The sequence below is a fragment of the Drosophila hydei genome, unplaced genomic scaffold (assembly GCF_003285905.1).
Source record: "Drosophila hydei strain 15085-1641.00,03,60 unplaced genomic scaffold, DhydRS2 tig00000290-arrow-arrow-pilon, whole genome shotgun sequence".
In the NCBI taxonomy this organism is placed as follows: domain Eukaryota; kingdom Metazoa; phylum Arthropoda; class Insecta; order Diptera; family Drosophilidae; genus Drosophila; species Drosophila hydei.
The window spans coordinates 966,548-986,190 of NW_022045704.1; the positions used below are offsets into that span (position 1 = coordinate 966,548).

The 19,643-nt window shown below is 38.5% G+C and overlaps 1 protein-coding gene across 4 annotated transcripts in view; it reads left to right on the forward strand.

The window, feature by feature from the left end:
• The window catches only part of LOC111605570 (extracellular serine/threonine protein CG31145), a 59,223-nt gene that overhangs the window by 3,129 nt on the left and 36,451 nt on the right, over window positions 1–19,643 (forward strand). For all 4 annotated transcript variants that reach the window (XM_023324148.2, XM_023324150.2, XM_023324151.2 and 1 more), the window contains exon 3: window positions 11,573–11,600. The gene's annotated coding sequence lies outside the window, so the exon portion shown is untranslated. The remainder of the gene's footprint in view (window positions 1–11,572; window positions 11,601–19,643) is intronic.

The following is a 19,643-nucleotide window of genomic DNA, read 5'->3' on the forward strand; positions in this document are numbered from 1 at the left end:
TCCAATGTCTAATATATTTGGTTTGGCCGAAACGTCGACATTTACAGCAGCAACAGCAACTGAAATATCAATAACATCAGCAACAGCAACAGCAACAGCAATAACAACATGAAATATAAAACTTTTACTCCTTGAATTTTGTTTCCAAAACATTTGATTTTTAATTTGCTATTTATTATTGTAGTTAATCAATGTGATGTGTTTTGCATACGCCTCCAGATCATAGAGGAATACTTGTTTTTATATATCATTGATTTTTTATTAACTATCATATTTTGTATTAACTATTTCTATATCATTGATTTTTTATTAACTATCAAGAACATGCCAGTGGGCGTTCCGCAGGCTTATCTTATCTGAAGCATAGATAGTAATTAAATGTTCATTATTGATAATATACATATTGTATATATAAATAGAAAGTAATATACTTTAATGGTTATTTTGTTGAGCTAACTTAACAAGACTTTCAGTCCTCAGTCTCTCATTGTCGAGGGGCACAGGGAACATTTTGAAGTGCAATCGTTGATCGCTTAATGTAATTTTAATATATTGTAATTTCATTAATTTAACAGTCTTACTGTGAATGTAAATATTACTAAATTGAGTCGGAACCTGGCAATTTTCAATCATGCAACTCACGCCATATATCATCTTCCCAGCGGCTCATTCAATGTGTCTGTAACTGCCGCCAATTTCCATTGCATCAATCATATTTAATGCACTTTGCGGTTATTTGATTGCATTATTTTTGACGGGCTGCCCGCTATTTTGATGGAACTTTTAAAAGCTTAGTAATAAATACATTCACTTGCACACGGGCATCACGCACACAGTTGACATTGATGTTTGATGATGTCGGTGCCACAGCCAACTGAAGGCCCCGATTACCGTTAACTGCTTAATACCCATAGCCGCCCTACCTCCCCAACTGCCTGCTATCAGACATTCGATGTCTTTTTGTTTATTCTCTTCGATGAGCCGTTGTTTAAGCAAATACAAAAAAATGCAACTACGCAGAATGAATATAATTTAAGCATGAGGCGAATACAAATAAATAACTCGTTAAATATTTATTTTATTTTATTTCTTATCTTCTTTTTAGTCAGCCACTCGGATTACACTTAAAAGCAATTTTTGTCAATTATTTCGCAATTTATCATAAATTTTTGTTAATTTTGTATTTTGTGTCTGCTTAAAAGAGCTTTATTTTATTTTTTTATGGCAAGCGAACTTACAAAAAGCCCCGTTTAGTTGTCAGGATTTTGCATAGATGGCGTTGTGAATGGAAAGCTTTGGCAGGCAACTGGCTCGACGAAAGCTCCACAAAAATCAGTTAACCTGTTGCACTCAGTTAACGTTATCAATATATTGTATATGACATCAGCTTTGCACTTTCTTATCAGCGACATGACTCGGATAAACAGCAGGCTGATTAGCTGATAAGGGGCATAAATTCTGAGTTCTCTGTCCCCATTGCAGTTGCATTTGAAAAGTTATCGTGTAACCACTTGAGCACATACACGCTCGTTTACAAACATATGTACTAGATGTACTTATGTCAGTGCTCGAGACATCGCGTGGGCTGTGAACGTGCGCACCAACAACAATAGATGAAGTGAAAAAAAAAACAACAAAATACAATAAAAATAATAACTGAAACAACTGCCAGTAGAAAAACAACGACGAACCGACGTTTGGCATTATAATGAATCGACTGCAATGTGAGCAAATGTCACGTTTATGAAAGAGCAGCAGCCCGTTTTCGGCTCGCGTTTGTTTTGGAGATTGAAATAGTCTCGTATTGGCAGAAAATCTCATAAACAATAGAAACAAAAGGCAAATAGCAATCGCCAATTGTCGATGTTAAAAAAATGCGCACAAATTTGGTTTGCTGTGCAGCAGGAAATGAAACATTGCAAGCGATATGTAGGTGGGCAGCCGAAAGCAAACCGAAACCCCAAAAATAAATGACGTGACATCAAAAAACAATATACAATATGCAATAACACTACACATTATACAAAGCACAGTGCCAACCAAATGTAAACTACAGCGAAACGTGCAGGCCAGTTGTTTGCATAAAATTTAAATGGTAGAGCTAGCAGGAGCTATCTACCTCCTATAGATACAGAAGCAAGATATATTTATGTATTTATATATATATTGGCATTGGCATCAGAATCAGAGTGACATAAAAGTGATCAGCTCGAGTTGAGCGCTAGAGTTCATCAGCATAACTTAATTAAGCATTCGAACATATTCGTTTCTTTATTCGGGGGATTTTTTTTGTATTCTAAAACTTAATATTTATTGTGCAGCTAAGTAAAGTTGTGACTAGTAATCGGTTAAGAATCTTGTTGGTATTCCTTTCGAGAAACCGGTTAAGCGCTAAACGGCTTTTACAAATCTCCAAATGTATTTAAACAATCAGCTCTGGCGTTCTACATAAATTTGCATATTTTTTAAGTCCGACTTCAGAAAAGATGCCAACCAAGTTTAGTTACTGTTGCAGACGCGTTCGCAGCTGACATGAAGAAAAGAAAGAAAAACAAGAAAACTACAAAAAACATCAAGAAAAAACAGCCAAAAACTGTGTCAATGAAATTTCGAGCATTAAATTGCAATGGTCTCCGCACTGCTGTCTGCTGCCTGCTGCTTGCTGCTTGCTGTGCGTTGTCTTTGTTTGGCTTCGTAGCCAACTTTTTGATACCCTTCCAAGGCAAGGCGTCAACGTGGACAGCGTGTTGGACATGGTTCATATTTTAAATTATAGCTGCAAGCAGTTGTGGCTATCAATTTTATAAACTTTCATTTCAAGCAGATCCAAATCTAACTAGAGCACAATTGAGTTGCGTTGGCCATAACGTGGCTTTAACCTTTTTATTTCGCGTGAATCACAAACTCGTTTATGTTTGTAGGCTGCTTAGATGACCTCCCTCGATGGGCTTGCGAGTGTATATACATATATTTATAAACAATTAGCTTGTAGCATTTAGATTTTGTTTGGATATGAGCCAGTCGCCTAAGCTGAAAACAAGTTAGACAAGTCGTCAACATCATCAGTTTATTAAACGTCGCACGCCCTGAAGACTCTACATGTATTCTCTGGTATTAAATAACTAATTTATTTAATATTTAATTAGTATGCAAAGCAACGCATCGCGCCTTAGAGACCAGGAAGCCGCAGCACATGCCAAGCGGTTGGGGTGTTTAGCGCTAACCAGCTCGGGACTGCTTTGTATTCTTTGCTTGTTGGCCTGTTACATTTTGTTGTCTCATAGCGCACTTGGCATTTGCTTTGATTGCAGTTGGTTGCGATTGCCTTTCCATGGCTGTGAGTGGGCATAGCCAAGCTTTGATGATGATATTTATAAGCTGCAAAGTGGAAAATATTTCCGTTGCATTTTACGACACGACTTAAATCGGACGTTGCTCCCATTACGTTATGCCCTCTCACACACTCTCCCATGGGTAACTAACTGCATACGCCGTTAGGCTCTCGAGCCAACGCCGTCCGGCTGAAAGGTTGAGCCAAGTACTGCTTTGCCCTGTTGCGAGTGCGTGAATCATCATTATCAATAGAATATAGATTCTCATATATCATTGCATCTCGTCTTCGCACAGAAGAGAAAAGAAAATTAAAGCGCTTTTATTGTGGCTGCTCTTGATTACATTTTTGTTCCTGGCATTAAACTGCATGATTAATCACAAATACGATTTTAATTGTCCCAGTCAAAATGTGAAATTCATCGAGTCAATTGTTGATTCTGCCTCTCGCTAAAGGTTTCTCCGGCTGGCTAATGAAGCGTATTTGACGAAGCTCAAACAGCTGCTTACAGCGCTGCTGTGCCAGTGACACACAGAAGCGAGAGACAACTTAGACAAATATCATCAGAAACTCAAACACAAATAATCACATACATTTACAGATGCTTACACTGTCATACGCACACTCCACATACATATAGACGGCAGCTGTCTGAGAGAAGTTTCTGGCTATTTGCTGAGACTGGTCGGAAAGGTTAATGAGTTATTAAACTTGGCCCGCACGCTTTGCTTGGTGTATATGATACGCATTATTAAGATCTCCTTTATGTGTTGTGCGTGTGTGCGTGCATGTATGTGTGTGTGCCTGCAATTTTCATATGGCAGAAATAATTTGGTCTTAGTTATCCCTTGGAGATACGCAGATATGAATACAATTTTCTTTTTGCTTCTATTTATTTTTCCGTCTTCACTCTCTGCTACTTTTGTTACGCTTTCCAGAACATGACTTGTGTATTTTCGGCCTGGCTTTCATTTCTCTTCTATTTTTTGGGGGAAAAAGAGGCTCTTAGAATTTCACGCCAGCTTTCTGCGTGGCATAAAGACATCTCGAGGCAGAACTATAATGGCATTTATTTAAAGAGCGCGCCAGAAAAGTCTCAATCTCAGCAATGTCAGCCAGCACAAGCGGCGGCAGCAGCAGCCGCAGCAGCAGCAGCAAAACGACCCAGAAACTGTGTCAAACATTTTACAAAAGTGCAAAATGCTTATAAACAGAACAATGCCAAATGGGGGCCATCAAACGGGGCAGCATTTAGGCGGTAAAAGCTGGAAATACAAAGCGTAACTGTTATTTTTTTTCTTGTTATTTTGGTTTATTTTTCTTTTCTGCTTAGCCCGGACCGAGGGCAGGTGAGAGAGAACTGCGTAATTAAATCTTATATATATAGAATACTGGATACAAAAAGCATACACAAAGCTATCAAATTGTTGCGCTGTGTCTTGCAACAGCAGCAAGCTTAACTACAGCACTGGCTATGGTTGAGTTGGTTGCCAAAGCTCGGTGCTTACGGTTCTTTTTTCTTTTTTTTGGGGCTAAGCATTTTGGATGTGAAATACTCATGGATGGATACTTGCTGCTCGAAAAAGGTAGCAGACGAACCGCAACGGCCCAAGCCCCAGCCCAACCTTAAAATACTCGCTTACCGCCAGTGACAGTTGCAGCTGAAAAGTGGGTGTGGCTTAACCCTCGCCCCTCATATCTAAATATGTCGCAATATGAACAGTCTTCGCCTACGGCTTTGTGCTGAACCTTTTGCCTCACTTCTGGCTACATTTAATTTGAATTTTCGAGCCGGCAAACAGTCCTGTCCTGTGGCCTGCTGACTGTCTGATATCGGCTTGGCTATCTTTTTTCGTGTTTGCTCTCAATGAAATTCATTTGGCAGTTCAGTTAAATGGAAAAGCAATGCTGCGTCGACTGTTCCTGTTTCTGTTTCCAGCAGCAGCTGTCATCGAAATTGTTTGGTTTTCATCTATGGGTTACATTTAATTGCGCGTTGATGTCGCACTTTGCAGTGCAATTCGAATTAAGCGCGGCAAAGTGCTTGACAGCACAAATGTTGGGATGTTGCAAATGAAGATGAAAGCCATTGAGCAATTCGCAGCTACCAAACTATTAATCAACCTTTGTAGCTACTCCAAAAACAATTCTTTTTAGTCTATTAGTTGGTATTTTTTTAGCCATGGCCTAGAAGTAAGTTTAATTGAATTTAATTGCACAGACGAACTGCAAATTTGCATATTAGCGCAGTCATTAAAAGCTAGTTTTCTATATATATATATATATATATATATATATATATATATATATATATATATATATATATATATATATATATATATATATACATAAAATATAAAAATTTGATTAAAAGGCTAAAGACTACACTGATTTGACAATCTATTTAAGCGCTGATAGTTGCTCTTTATTGAGCTTTGATGGTTAGTTTCTTATGGATAGATATAAACAAGAGCAACACTTGTAATGTGGTGACATTTTTCTTTTTATCAAATTAATGGTTCTGCTCGTCAAACTTATCGTATAACAATTGGATAACCCATAAGCTTATATCGAAACCCAATTGAGTGCATAGAAAATTACTGTTTGGTCATTGGGCCATATGTCTTCAAAAACTTTGATGGCTTTGATTGTGAGAATTGGTGTACCAAATTGCGCCTTGTAATCATATTTAAACAATTATGTCATAACACTTCATTGATATTAAAAGTATTTTTTTATTATGATCTAAACTTGTGTAATTCTAAATCAACATTTATAAATAAATCTTTTTTGGCTGAGCATTTTTCTTAAGAAATAAGTTGCCTAACTTAGCGTCGTGTTGACAAATATATTATTAGTGCCAAAATTGTTAGTTTTCAGGCATATTTTTGTCGCACTTGTATTTATATATCTGTGAAGTTGCTGAATTAGCACTTTTAATTTGTTTGCTTAGCCAGTTGGAAATATGAGAGATTTGGCCGTAGAAATAACCCTGAACTATTTGCTTGAATTTATTTGCATTATATAAGCTTCTGACCTTTGTTGAAGTGCATAGATAATTTAATATTCAAATTAAATTTAAAATTTATTTATTTATGTTGAAGTTGCAAAATATTTGATCAAAGGAACAATTTATTGCATAACGCCATTATTGCGCATTTAACGACAGAGTACGATTTATATGCATCAATATGTTTATATATCTTTTATATATATGTCGTTAATAATCTCTGCAAACACAAAAATAAGAATATTTTTGTGTTTGTTTGCCCGGCCAGGAAATGGCAGTTGGAAAAGCGCACGTCAGACGAAATTCCAACAAATAATTGCAAACAATAATATTTTCGATTTACTTTTTATGCAATAAGTGGAGGTTTCCGTTTTTGCATTTCATAAAAAATATACACATATATGCATGTTATATTAAAGGCAACTCTTACTCGATTTACTCAAAATATACTGCTTTATAGCATTTACAGCGCAGCCACTTAAAAGTCAAATTACCAACGCGAACAAAAATGCTACTGGGGTTAGCCAACATCAACTATTTGGCTGGCTGTGGGAAATTTTTTTGACTGAAGCAATCTGTAAATTAATTTTACGCATCGCCTCAAATGAACGTATTTAAAAAATTTGTTTTATTTTTGAACAGTAAATAAAAAAGTAAGCGTGCTCTTGTCGAGTTTGCCCGACGAGGAGATGCTCTGAATTTTACGAAGAGCTGATATTCCAAGCATTTTACATGGACATGGACAGAAAGACAGACGTGGCTAGATCGGCTTGAGCTCTTGGTTCAGTTCAAGAATATATATACTTTATTGGGTCTGCCACGAATTCTTCAGTCTGTTACATACATTTTCACAGAGCCATTATACCCTAAGCTCTCATTTTCAACAAGTTCAGGGTATATAAAAAAGAAACTCTTAACAAAATAGGTATTTTGAGTTTCGTATATTAATTTAAATATCTTTTACCATAGCAAGCTTAAACAAACATACATCAAAATAATACTCTTCACTTTAAGTATCTCGATTAAGTTAGGAAATGTTTAAGAGCAAAAGTCTGTGAGCTTATATATGTATGTGTATACCATGATACAAATTGTGTATATTTCCAATCTGTACAAGTAGTAGATTTTTATGTGATTGGAAAAAGTTTAAGAAAAAAAGATAATTTTAGTCAAGTAAAATTCAATAATTAAATGCTCTCACTGAATGCCTGCAATAATCCCAGTAAGAATGTCTTACAAGGAAATTAAATTTTTTCCAATAGAGTCTCTAATCTTTGGCACGCTTAAGAATGTTCTTCTCTTTTGTTTAGCTCTCACATTTGACTATCCCTTCACATAGTATATATTTGGTTTTATAAATAGAATTCGTCCCATTTAGCTGGCCTCAAATGTATATATATATATAAATTATGTCGTAAGTTCATTTAGCCTTCACATACAAACAACAGAAAAACGTACATTTATTCTAATTTTCGGAGCTTTTAATTGTGAATCGAAGCCGTTGGACAGACAGATTGCAATTGTCTTAGATCAAATGAATATACTTGCTATTCAGCTATGCGGCGAGAGCTATTTAAAAATAGCTGCCTCTATTTATAATGCTCTAATTTGGTTTGCCAGCTATTCAGTTGCCGTTGATGAATTTATTTCTAGTTCAAAATTAAATGCGAAATTTTGTTCAAAATTGTTTTTGTTTGCTTTTAATTATAAAACCGCAATTTTGAGCGTCGTGTACGCTGTGTTGATAATAATTGATTGTTCTAGCTGTTGTTGTTGTTATTCTATTTTGTTGTTGTTGCTCTCTTTGTTGTTGTTACAATTTTACAGCTTTGCTGCTTTGCTGTTTATCAATTTTCAATGTTGACCTTCGCCTTCTTCACCTTTCTGTTTTTTTTAGTTAAGCCACATTAAATATATGCGGAGAGTGAGTGTTGGGCTTTTGCCGGCTGTTTGCTTCTGCCTCTGTTTTCACACCTTTGGCCTTTTGGGAGGCAATGAATAAGTTGTTGTTGCTGCTGGGTACCTGGCGACAACAGCGACAGTTGCCACACGAGAGCCAGAGAGAGCCACAAATAATTGTGGTTTGCACTTTTTAGGGAGCTCTCTCTCTCCCTTCTTCTCTCTCTGCCTATCTCTCTCTGTCTTTCGTTATATTTTGCACGCTTTTTAAAAACTTCTTTGGCCGATATAGCAAGAAAAAAATAGATTTTGAGCGCCATATCAATTAAATTAGACCAACGAGTGCGAGACGATCCCTGCCTGAGCTAATTAATTTGAAGTACATGGCACAAACAGGGCCGTGGCTCATTGATTAGTCAATGTTCAAAGGCAGTCAAGCTGATAAGCGGCAGCACACTTAACCCAATTACTGTATTGGCCAAATGATGATAAAATAATTGCATTTCATTTAATTTGATTTCAATTGAATTGTGAATAGAGGCAAGAAGAAATCGAGCACAAAGCGGAACGCAGCTAACTAATCATTTCATCGGGGATTCGCCGTTGCTGTTGCTCTTTAATTTCATTTTCAAGCAGTCGAGATTTCTACAGAAGCTCACGGTTCTGATTTTTCTTACTTTCTAATGGGGATAAAGTTTCAATGAAAGTTCAATTAGTGTAGCGAAAGTTGACGCAATAGACGGGAATAGCAGGCGAAGAGCTCAGAACTGGGAGTAAAACACTCACAATTAAAGTCTTTAGAAAATCGAGCTCATGAGAATGAGAATAGTTTTGCCTCATTCTAGCCTGTTTTTTTCAAAACGACCGAAACAATAGGAAAATGGCCAAACACAAACAACAGCTGCGTTGACTTTAACCAACTTTTCACCTATGGAAAGTTGTCAACATAAAAGCCATGACAAGTTTAAACTGATTTTTATTTATTCAATTAAATCTGTTAGCTGTAACAATTGAAATAGCTTGAATAATATTGAATTCCATTTATTTTGTTTTTACTATCATCCCTGGCAGATGTAGCAACTATGATTGACATTGCAATTTTGTTGCAAGCCGGCGAAAACAAGCAAAAAGCGTGCGTGTGGGTAAATGCTTTTTATTTTTTTTTTTTTTATTTTCTCGGAATTGTTATATATATAACCTTTCTAGTTTTTGCCATTCGTTATTTTATTGTTATTAGTGTGTGCAGATTTTAATTTTTTTCTGCTTCGAGCTTAAATTGTTTTTCCAGAACGTTGCTCGAACAAATTAAATTTGTCCTACATGTGAGTCATACGAGTCACGGTGGACTACCTGTATAGCACATCGATTTTTGTTCTTAGTGACATTCAGAAAGTTGTGTTCGACATATTCAGATTGAATTTTGAATTTTGTCAATTTGATTTCATTTTGAAATAGATATTCCCATGAATGGGAGTATTATGTTGGGCATCATTAAGCAAGAGCTACTCGCGTTGAATTCCTTTATCAGTTTAAATTATTTTGCTTTTGACTTTGAGCTGTAATTAATAACGAACAAGTGATAATTGATTGGATGGTCGCTGAGTCAAGTTAGACAAGTTAATCATCATTTTATTAGCTTTTTGAATAATATTTACAATTAAGTTGCTGTCATTGCAGCTGCCTCGGAACATCGTCACAATCATTAGCCTTGCCCTCCGTGTAGAGCGTTATATCTACTTAGGCCTGGAAGACAGTTGATGCCTTTGCATACTAAACTGAACTCCGTTCGGTCCATTGTTTGACTTTCCTGGTAAATGGATTTCTCTTGCTCTGCGTTATTTGAATTAATGATAATGTTATCAATTATTGTCATGGTGACAGTGTGCCGTTGTTGTTTTCTTTTAATTTTCGTTGATATTTTTGTCAATATGGACTCTGGAGCTGTTTGTTCGTGTGCCACGCATTTGACGTCTAATGATTAAGTGAAACATCATTAATATATTAAGTATCACGCCATGCTTAAAGCTTGTATATTTAATCAACTAATTTAGTTTTATATAAAATATGAAATGGCTCTCACGAATTTGTATTAGCGTTACTCAACAGCCTTTAACCTTGGTCTGCTCTGTGCTCTTGAGCCGACCACCCCACGATACATATTTCAGCTCATTAACTGCAAGAGTCGCATGTCAAAAGCCATTTGAACTTTTGCTCATTTGGGTTGGTAGCTAGCTAGTCGGGCTGGGTCCCAGCAGCCACAAACTTCCGTCTAGGCCTGCTAATTATTTTTATGGCATTTTAATGACTTAATTAAACAATTTACTTAAAACCCAACGATAGTTCAATTATGTAAACAGCTGCAACTCGCAACTGAGTCACTCTTCGCCGTCTGTAAGGCGGAATTTGTCTGCAGCTAAGATGCAAACAATTAAATGTTCATTAAAAACTAAGGCAAAGAGAATTGCAACAGCAGATTAAGAGCGGCAGCCGCATAACGAATAAAAATTGTTTGGCTTTGCGGCCAGCCGTAGTTGCAGCAACAAAGAATCTAATTGTGTATCAAGTGCAAGTGTGATTGTACTTGTGGGTGCTTGTTCAGCTGCGAATGTGTGAGTGTGAGTTTGTGTGTGTTTGTGTTTATTGGTATATGGGATGAGTGCATTTTATGCGCCAGTTAGCAATACGTTGAGCCAAAGGCGAAGAACGCCTTGCCTCACTTGTAAACTAATTCAATTAACAACTAAGCAGCTTAACATAAAGTGCCTTCAGTGATTGTGTACTCAGACGCGTATATGTATTGTAGGTGTGTACTCACTCATGTATGTGTGTGCGTGCGAGCAGTTGAAAAGGCTGACCCATAACTCACAATTCAGCCGTCTTAATTAGTTAGGTGCACGTTACAAGCCGTGAAGCCATCTTATGGATTGCACTTTAAACATTTGCCCATTGCTTTTGGTTAAGCAATGGCCATTAAGCCGATTGTGACATTTGTCAAACTGGCAAAAAGAGTGCGAGTGCGACATGGGGGGCTTGGTCTTGACTTGAATATCTGCTCTGACTTCTTGCCTGCTTTTGCTCTAAATTGTTTTGCACATTTCAAGCGACACTAGATTTTGGTCTTTAACTCCAAGTCTGTCTGCCTGTGACTCACTCTGACTGATTGTATAAGCAACGTCAAGTGCACGAAGCTCGCTTTTGTGGCTTTCGTAGCATTTTGCTGGCTTTTGTTAGCGGAAGCGTGCGGGCTTTAAAGAAAAACTGGGTTGAGCAGTTAATCAAATTGCCAGGCATTTGCATATTAATCAAGTTTTTGTTTTTTGTTCTCTTTGCAGACAATCGCCGTGCGGTGGAGTGAAGTGGGTGAGTAAAAGCGGCCAAACAATGCTGTGAATACGTTATTTTGCAACACTTACTTACGACTACTTATCAGAGAATTGACGTCAACTGGCTTTGTCGCGCTATCAGCATAAGTCGCAGCTTGGGTAGTTCCCACAGTTGTTTCTCTCTTATCTAGAAAACAGATAAATATGATCTTGCAAATGTCTCTCAGCTGTAAAGACTTATCTGAGAAACTTGTACTTGCCTATTTGCCTGCTTGATTCACACTCTTTATTTAATAAGCAACAGGCTGATAATTAGATACGAATATAGAATTGCATTGTGCTATTGGTCATGTGCTACTTATGATTTGAGTGCTTGCCTTAAAAGCAATTTTTTATCATTTAACTGGCAAATTTATTTGCTATACGCCCGGTCCTGAGCCGGGCCGCTTGTAATCGCAGGGGCTTTGCAGTGTATCAGCAAAGGCATTAGCATGTCAGGGACAGATAAAAATTGCGCATGGACAATGGAATTAAGTACATTTGCTCAAGTGTCTTGTATGCTAAATAAATACCAAATAACTTTGATAAATATTTGTCTGTTTGCACAGTTACCAAATGCAGTCTGAGTGACCTCTGGCATGAAAAGTTCTTAGAAAATGGAATCGGTAAATTTTCAAGCTATTCAATCAAAGACTTGGGCTAATCGAAATGTGTAACAAATTTAACGATTGTTAAATATATATCATATGTTCGTTCAGCCAAACAAATATTTACTATTCGGAATACATTTGCAATAATCATATTTAAATGACAGTCGTTTGTAAGGTCGTAGATAGCAGGCTCGTTAAATATGTGATGTAGCAGGCCTATGGACAAATATGTGTGTAGGCTGTTATCTCTTAATGCCAACACCATTTGTAGCATTTAATCGGATATCACAATTAAAACAACAATTAGCCGACTTTCACAGTCAGGCATAAAAAGTAATTTTCATTTTATTTAAATGCAATTATACTATTAACAGTATGGAAACTGCAAGTTAATAGAAATCTATAGCAAACAAAGGTGAATCGGCTGTCTCTATGTTTATCAGCCAGTTTAGGCTAGCAGCAGCTGCCTAAGTAAACAGACGAATTGGTAAATATTTGAGCTGTCATAACAAAGTTACACATACGCAACGTATGCCCAGCCAATGGAAGCCAACTGCTTTTTGTGTGATTGCAAATGTTTCCTCAAAAGTTTATTTACCCAATATTTGCATGCAATTTATGGTTTGCTTTTAGTTTAAATGTATTACGTGTGGCTTAAGCTGATTTGGGTATTGATTGCTTGTGAAACTAGATACAAATCTTTTTCCTTATCTAATGATTTTTAAATTTGTTAACTTTTTGACCCATTTTAAGGCGTACCTGACTTCTGACCTATATTCTTGTATGTCTCTCTCTCTCGGTCTTTCTCTGAGAAACTTGTTGTTAACAAAACTTTTACAGCGCCGAAAATTGAAAACGTGTGCGAGAAAACTAATTTGATGCGCAAATATTGCGCTCGAAACTTTAGTTTCAGCACTTTTTTTTTGTAGTTGTTACTAACTAACATTTGCTCTAATATTGCTAAAAGTTTCGTCGTTTTAGCTTAGATTGGTATTTGCTAATGATGAATGTTTTGCTGCACACATTGATGCTGCAATTTCGTATGCAAATTCTACGTGAAAATTGTCAAAAAAAATTTAAATAAATTAATTCTATACAATTATGCAAATGAGCTCAAATGGTCATGCCACACCAAAAGGTCAGCTGAAATTACAACAGCAACAAACAATGTAATTAAGCCGTTGTTGAGCCGCCCGCTCGCAATTAGCAGCGCGAGTGTTTCTGGTACTCGCTTCGGCCTCCCTCCAAAAAGGTGTCAACGTATTTAGCATGTCGAATGTTTCAAAACATGAAAAGCTACAAGAAGTGTTTTGCCAAAAAAAAAAAGAATATGCTAATTTTATAGGGGCCGGCATTGAAGCGTCGCCATAATTGAGCCAAGAGCCACAGCTGGAGGCCGCGGCCGCCTCTTCATTAGCATTAGGATTGAAGACAGACTTGTTCCTTTGTCAGCGCATAATTAGCGTGAGAATTTGGTTGCATTTCTTTCATTTGTGTCTTATCTTCGTTAAAGCATGTTAATTTCATTGTGTTATCATTAAAGCGGATGTTTGTTGATGTTTAACTGCAGTGAAAATGAATTTAGCTCTTGACTCACTAAGTAGATAAATCTTAAGCTTTGTCAAGCTTTTGCTTAAGATGTTTATTATAGCTTATAGAGTTAACCATTTCATTCCATTGGTTACTTCTTCAAGCCAATTTAAGACTGGATCACTATCGATAGAAATGACAAGTCACTTGACAGTTGCTTAACGGCGCCGCCACAACTTGTGTATTTATCCTTCTGAATTTGCGCCAGCGCACAAATATAGACCGTCATAAAGTAGCAATAATAATCCTTGAGCCTATGTCGACAGGGATTTACTGATTTTTTATTGACTCGCTCAAGAAGGCAGTTCAGACAGCCCCGCCAAGAGCGGCAGGCTCTGGCAAGGACGGTGACAGACAATGGCTGCTAACCCAATAAAAGTCGTCATCATAATTTTGTTGGCTTGACACATGAGCACTGGCAAGGAGAGTATAACAGCCTATAAATGCCCGTTGTCCATTGTCCCCATGCACATTATTCGCACATTTCGCCTCAGCTAATGGGCGTGGCAGCTGGAAAAGCTTTTTCACTTTGAGCGTCTGCTGCCAGTCGAGCCTAATCATTATTTGGCTGCCTGCTGGCGGCTATCGCTGTTCGAGCATTGCGAAGTGTTGATTTTTACTGCAAGCGAAATAATTTTTTAATTAAATTTTTACGACTCGCGCGCCCACAAAAACCGAAAGTAAAGCTTGTGACTTGCCCTTTTTTTAACGTAGCAGACGAGAAAATTATTTTTAAATGGGTTGGCCCGCAGGACACAAGGACAACGGCGTTGCCTGCGGACAGCTTTGCGTGTTTTGTACATTTCTCTTGGTCAAAGAAATGATACCAAAACAAAAAAAAAGGAAGCAAATACAAATAAAAAGAAAATGGGAAATGGGAAATGGGAAAAAGAGTATAGTAAATACAGTTTACCCTTTTGTTTTCAAAGGAGTTTGTCGTGTGAAAAGCTTAAAAGAAACACAGATTGAGGAGGTCTGGAATATATATCAATATATTTATATCTGACTGATTTTACAAGGAATAATATTAAGTATTTATTTGCATCGTTCATAATTCTAGTGAAAGCTTTTCCTATTCAAGGGTATTTAAATGTCAAGTTGTATTCAAGTTTTTTATTTCTTCTGCTAGTTTTTTGTGGCAAAGAAGCAGAACGAAGTGACCCAATGAAAAATGTCATTCTTTTTATTGCTTTCTATGCTTCAACATTCCCGCTCGAGTCCCAGTCCGCAGTCGAATGTTGCCATTTTCTACGTTTTTGAGTTTTAGGTTAGTTTGGGGTCACTCGTTGCCCTGGAACGGCCGCTTGGGCCACAAACTACAGTCATGCAAATGTGCAAAAATGTTTGTCCAGTCCGTATATTTGTGTGCGTGTGCAAATATTATTCAGAGGGACGGGCGGGGCGAGGCTGGCTGGCTGACTGCCTGGATTGGTTTCCCTTTGTCCACTTTCGTTGTAGTCCACTTTCAATGTCTCCAGCTCAATTCAATGGAAAATAATTGAATTTCATATATGCACATTACTTTGACATTCCAAAAATTATGCAAATTGAAATTCAATTGATTGGAAAATGTTACAACCCTCCCACACAGAGCGACGCCCACCTGATTTGCTTCGGCCATGGTCTAACTAACTTAGTCACGCATTCAATATGCCCTTTATATGGGCCCAGCCCAACGAACTCCGCCTACAATTCAATTCAATGTAAATATGTAAAGCTGAAATCAGACTGCTTTCCGTTGTCCGTAAATGGGCTTTAATCCCCTCATATCTTTTATCCTTTTAGGCTCCGCTGCAAAAAGGGACATGCTTTGCTTTATTCCATCACTTTAATGAGCCAAATATTTAACAATGAGAAAGCCTGGGCATGTTTCGCCAGCCAAAAGGCCCATTGTGCAAATGTATAAATACCATAAATTGTTCAGAGCTTACAAATAACAAAAGTCCTGCAAACAGAATGACATTTTATGTGTAAATACAGATATTTATAGTTTGTTGTTTAAAAAATGTTAAGTCCGCCTTAGTTCGAGAATTCCAGCATAATAAATTAATATAATGCCTGATTGATTCAACATTTAATAAATTTAAGTGACTGAATTGTTTGGCTTGAAAAACAATTCATTTGAAGAACGTAGCATTTTAATTTTCGGATAACAATGATTTATTGGCGCTTCAAAAGGACGTTCAAGCTGAGGTTACGCCAAAATAAATGCCAGACCAAAAGGGCTACACCACAGGAGCTCCGCAAATCGTTACGCTGGGCGTAATGGCCGCTTAGGCAACAATATAATTTCCACAGCTACACAAAGCGCGGCTGTTTGTGTAATTGAAAGGAACCATTCAAACAATGAGATTGGGCCATTGTAATAAAAGGTACACCATCAATATCAGTTAATTTGATTGATGGGAACGTGTTTTCAGCTCGATTCGATTTTCTGAGCGCCTAATCAACTGCGCTCTATTCGTGTATGCACATTTGGCAGCCCTCTGTTGGCAGTTGTCATTCCGACTGCCCATAGATTTGTATTGTGAACTAATTATGGCAGACCGGCAACAGTTCAGGTCTCATTTTACTTAATTAGGGTGTGCAGGGGATTGCAAATGGATCCTTACACAACAACAGCTGAACGACAAGTCGATAATTTGCGTTGCAAACAAAAGGAGGAAAACGTGTTTCGAGCATGGAAAGTTGACTTACCATCTAACATCTAATCGATTTCCCTTTGGGCTTCATAACATGGCAATAATACAATTTCATAGGGTATTCTGCTGAATGGACATTGGCTCTGTGTCAAGCTTTTCTTAAGAGTAAACTATACAAACACAGCTTAGATTTCTCCATATCAAATGATTTTATAGGGTATTGTTGACGTTTTAGCTATCGAATACTTTGCCTTTTTGCTGGCTAGCTCGCGTGGCCAATTACCTTGACAGGAAAGCAACTTAAACAAATAATTTGTTTACACAAGCGACAACGAACTTTTGAACTTATCCGCGACTTGAGTCAACTCAGTTTGTCAGCCAGTCCGGCCGACTGACAGACGTCAGTTGGGCTACTGCCGCCCTGTTGCCTGTTGTCTGTTGTCTGTCTTTCCTTTTCGCTGCTGGCTGAGGTGACTGCAATTTTGTTGCAAGTTGCGCGTCACATTAAAAGCATTTTGTGTTTTGGCATGTTTGCCATGCACCTGCCTTGCCTTGCCACCGTCCTCCCTTCACAGCTGTCCAGTTGCAGCTAGCCAAACAAACAAATTGACAGATGAACTGACAATTGAATTCGTTTGCCTTTATTTTAGCTAGCCAACGACCAAATGACTTCGGCTACGAGTATAAGGGACAGCTTGTGCTGCTCCAAATTCGTGGGACACAATTAAAACTCAGCTGCTGAAAATGCCATCAGCATGCAAATCTCATTGGCCAAAGTCAATTACTGCCGCAGAGGAACAACAAAATTGAAAGTGCTTTGAACTATATGTATATTGGACTTTAAATTAGAGCAGTCTCTGGGTGCCTGTGTGTTTGGGTGCCGGGGGCCATGTGGAACCGCGAACTTTTTATGCTATGCTGGCCATATGCCTTGGCTCAACAAATAACAATTTCAATTTAGCGTTTCGAGTAAATCGCGTAAATTCAAATTTCGTAGCTGCGACTCCCGCCCAAGGATAGTCCGCAGGAGTCATACACTCGGTGTTAGATATTTTCACACGCGCCGCGATTGCTAAAAGTTTTCTGCTGTCTGCCTTTGGGCGCACCAGCTCGTGGTGCTGCTCGTAAAGGGCTCTCATGCCACAAAAACTAACAATAATGACAGCAAATCAATATCATCGAGGTGGCCTTGGGCCTTCACAAAGTAAAAGTCTGGATTGTAATTCAGCACAACGCGCAAAAAAGCTATGTGATTTGCATTCGACGCCTGTCAGCCCCAAGACTATTTGAGATTGCAGTTGGAATTGCTCTGGGTTGATCGGTGGCCTGTTGTTTTTTATTGATTCGCTGGTTACCCTTGCTGCTGGCAGACAACAGGCACACACTGGCCACTCACTCAGCCACCTACTGTACACGCATTCATTCAGTCAACCAAGCATTCGGTCAGTCATGCAGTGAAAAGCAATGCACTTGAATTGCATCAGAAGGAAACTTGCTACAGCTATTTATTACCCACATGCCCCACAGGCGCTAGGCAAGGGGCAGCTGTGCGGTCTTCACTCACACAAATGCGCATAGCTGTTTGCCACTCCTCAGTCAAGCATTCATGCGACAGAAGATGCGATTGATGGTAGTTGTTGTTCGTTCATTTTTTTCCTCTGTCATGTTAGGTGTTTGGCACTGTACTGTGCCAAAGTGCGGTATGACGGGCACTTTGTCGTTGTGCTGCTGCGTGTTACATAAAGAAACTCATGTCCTCTCTCTGAGTCAAGTAAACTTGTGAATAACGGTAACATGCTCATCGTATTAATTGATATTCCATTGGATGTGATTCAATCAAGAACACTTTGTTAATGAAGGAAACACCCGTAATGTAATCAATTGAAAATAATGAGCTCATTTTGTTTCATAGAAGAAATACAAATGAGATGTTCGTATTGAGTTGCTCATCTCATGGTGGGCATCTGCTGCAAGTCTTTGGCAAACATGATGTTGTTGGACAAAACTCTTGCACAATTCCGTTGCTTTAGGAGTGGCTGTAAGCGGCGGCATCCTCATCGGCATCACAATACCCACATAGCTAAGACTACAGGCTAACAAGAGATGGGAGCTGGTTTTTGCCTTTGCCCCTCAGCGACTCGCCGACGCATTGTTGTCACAACACTCTTTGTTGTTGTCGCTGTGTGCCACATACGTATGTAAGCTGGAGCTAGAAAGTGAAATTTTCGCATGTGTACGTTGCTGTGCTTCCGGCTCGCTCATGCTCAGCCGCTGCCGTGATGAGAGTTACGTTTAATGTTTACCTTTGCAATGATGCCACCAGGTAGCTGCCAGACATCAGACGCTGTTGCTACAGTCGTCGCCACTCGAGAAAGTGAAACTGCTTGCAGCGCTGAGCGCAACGACGAGTAGCAATTGCTACTAATTGTTATGGCTGCAAGTATTTGGCTTAGAGCCTTCTCGACCCCAACTGACATTTAAATTTAACTTTGCTCAGCGCTTAAGTACAATGCAATTAAGTGATAAGCGTGCAAAATGGCTGAGCAGCGCTCATCATGCTGAAAATGACAAATAATTCGAGGGATTCATTTGGTCGCTTGTGCAGTTAAAATAATGTATATGTAAATTGGCATATTAACAGGACGAAAGCGCCCGAAAGAAATGTTCGCGATAAACGCAAATAAACCATTGACAACAACACATGCAAGCTCACACACACATACACTCGCTCGCGCTAAGCCCTCCGTGGAGAGCAATTACGCTGAGCGAAAAGCGAAAAGCGACAGGACGAAAGCGCGAATGTGTCCATTTGGCGGGGCTCGTGCTTGTGCTCGTTGACGCTTGGCTGCGCTGCTTTATTTTCATTTAATGCTGAATATTTGTATGCTTTAATAACTGGCGTCGCAGCTGCCGTCAGTTGGCTTGTCAATTACATTATAAATTCGCTGCCGTTAATTTTGATGCCGCTGGGCGGAGGCAAGGCACCGCTTTTAAACAGATTACGGACACGTTTCGCCAGCCTTGTCTTCTGGTTGGTTCATTTAATTCACCTGATTTTTTATCTGCCGGCCCTATATTTTCACAACGGTCAACGTCATTAAATTTTACCTTTATAAATGTCCTTTCGGTCATTGTAAAATTGGACTTTTATGCACACACTGCCTGCTCTGCGTCTGGCCTTAGTCCACTGTCCTTTCT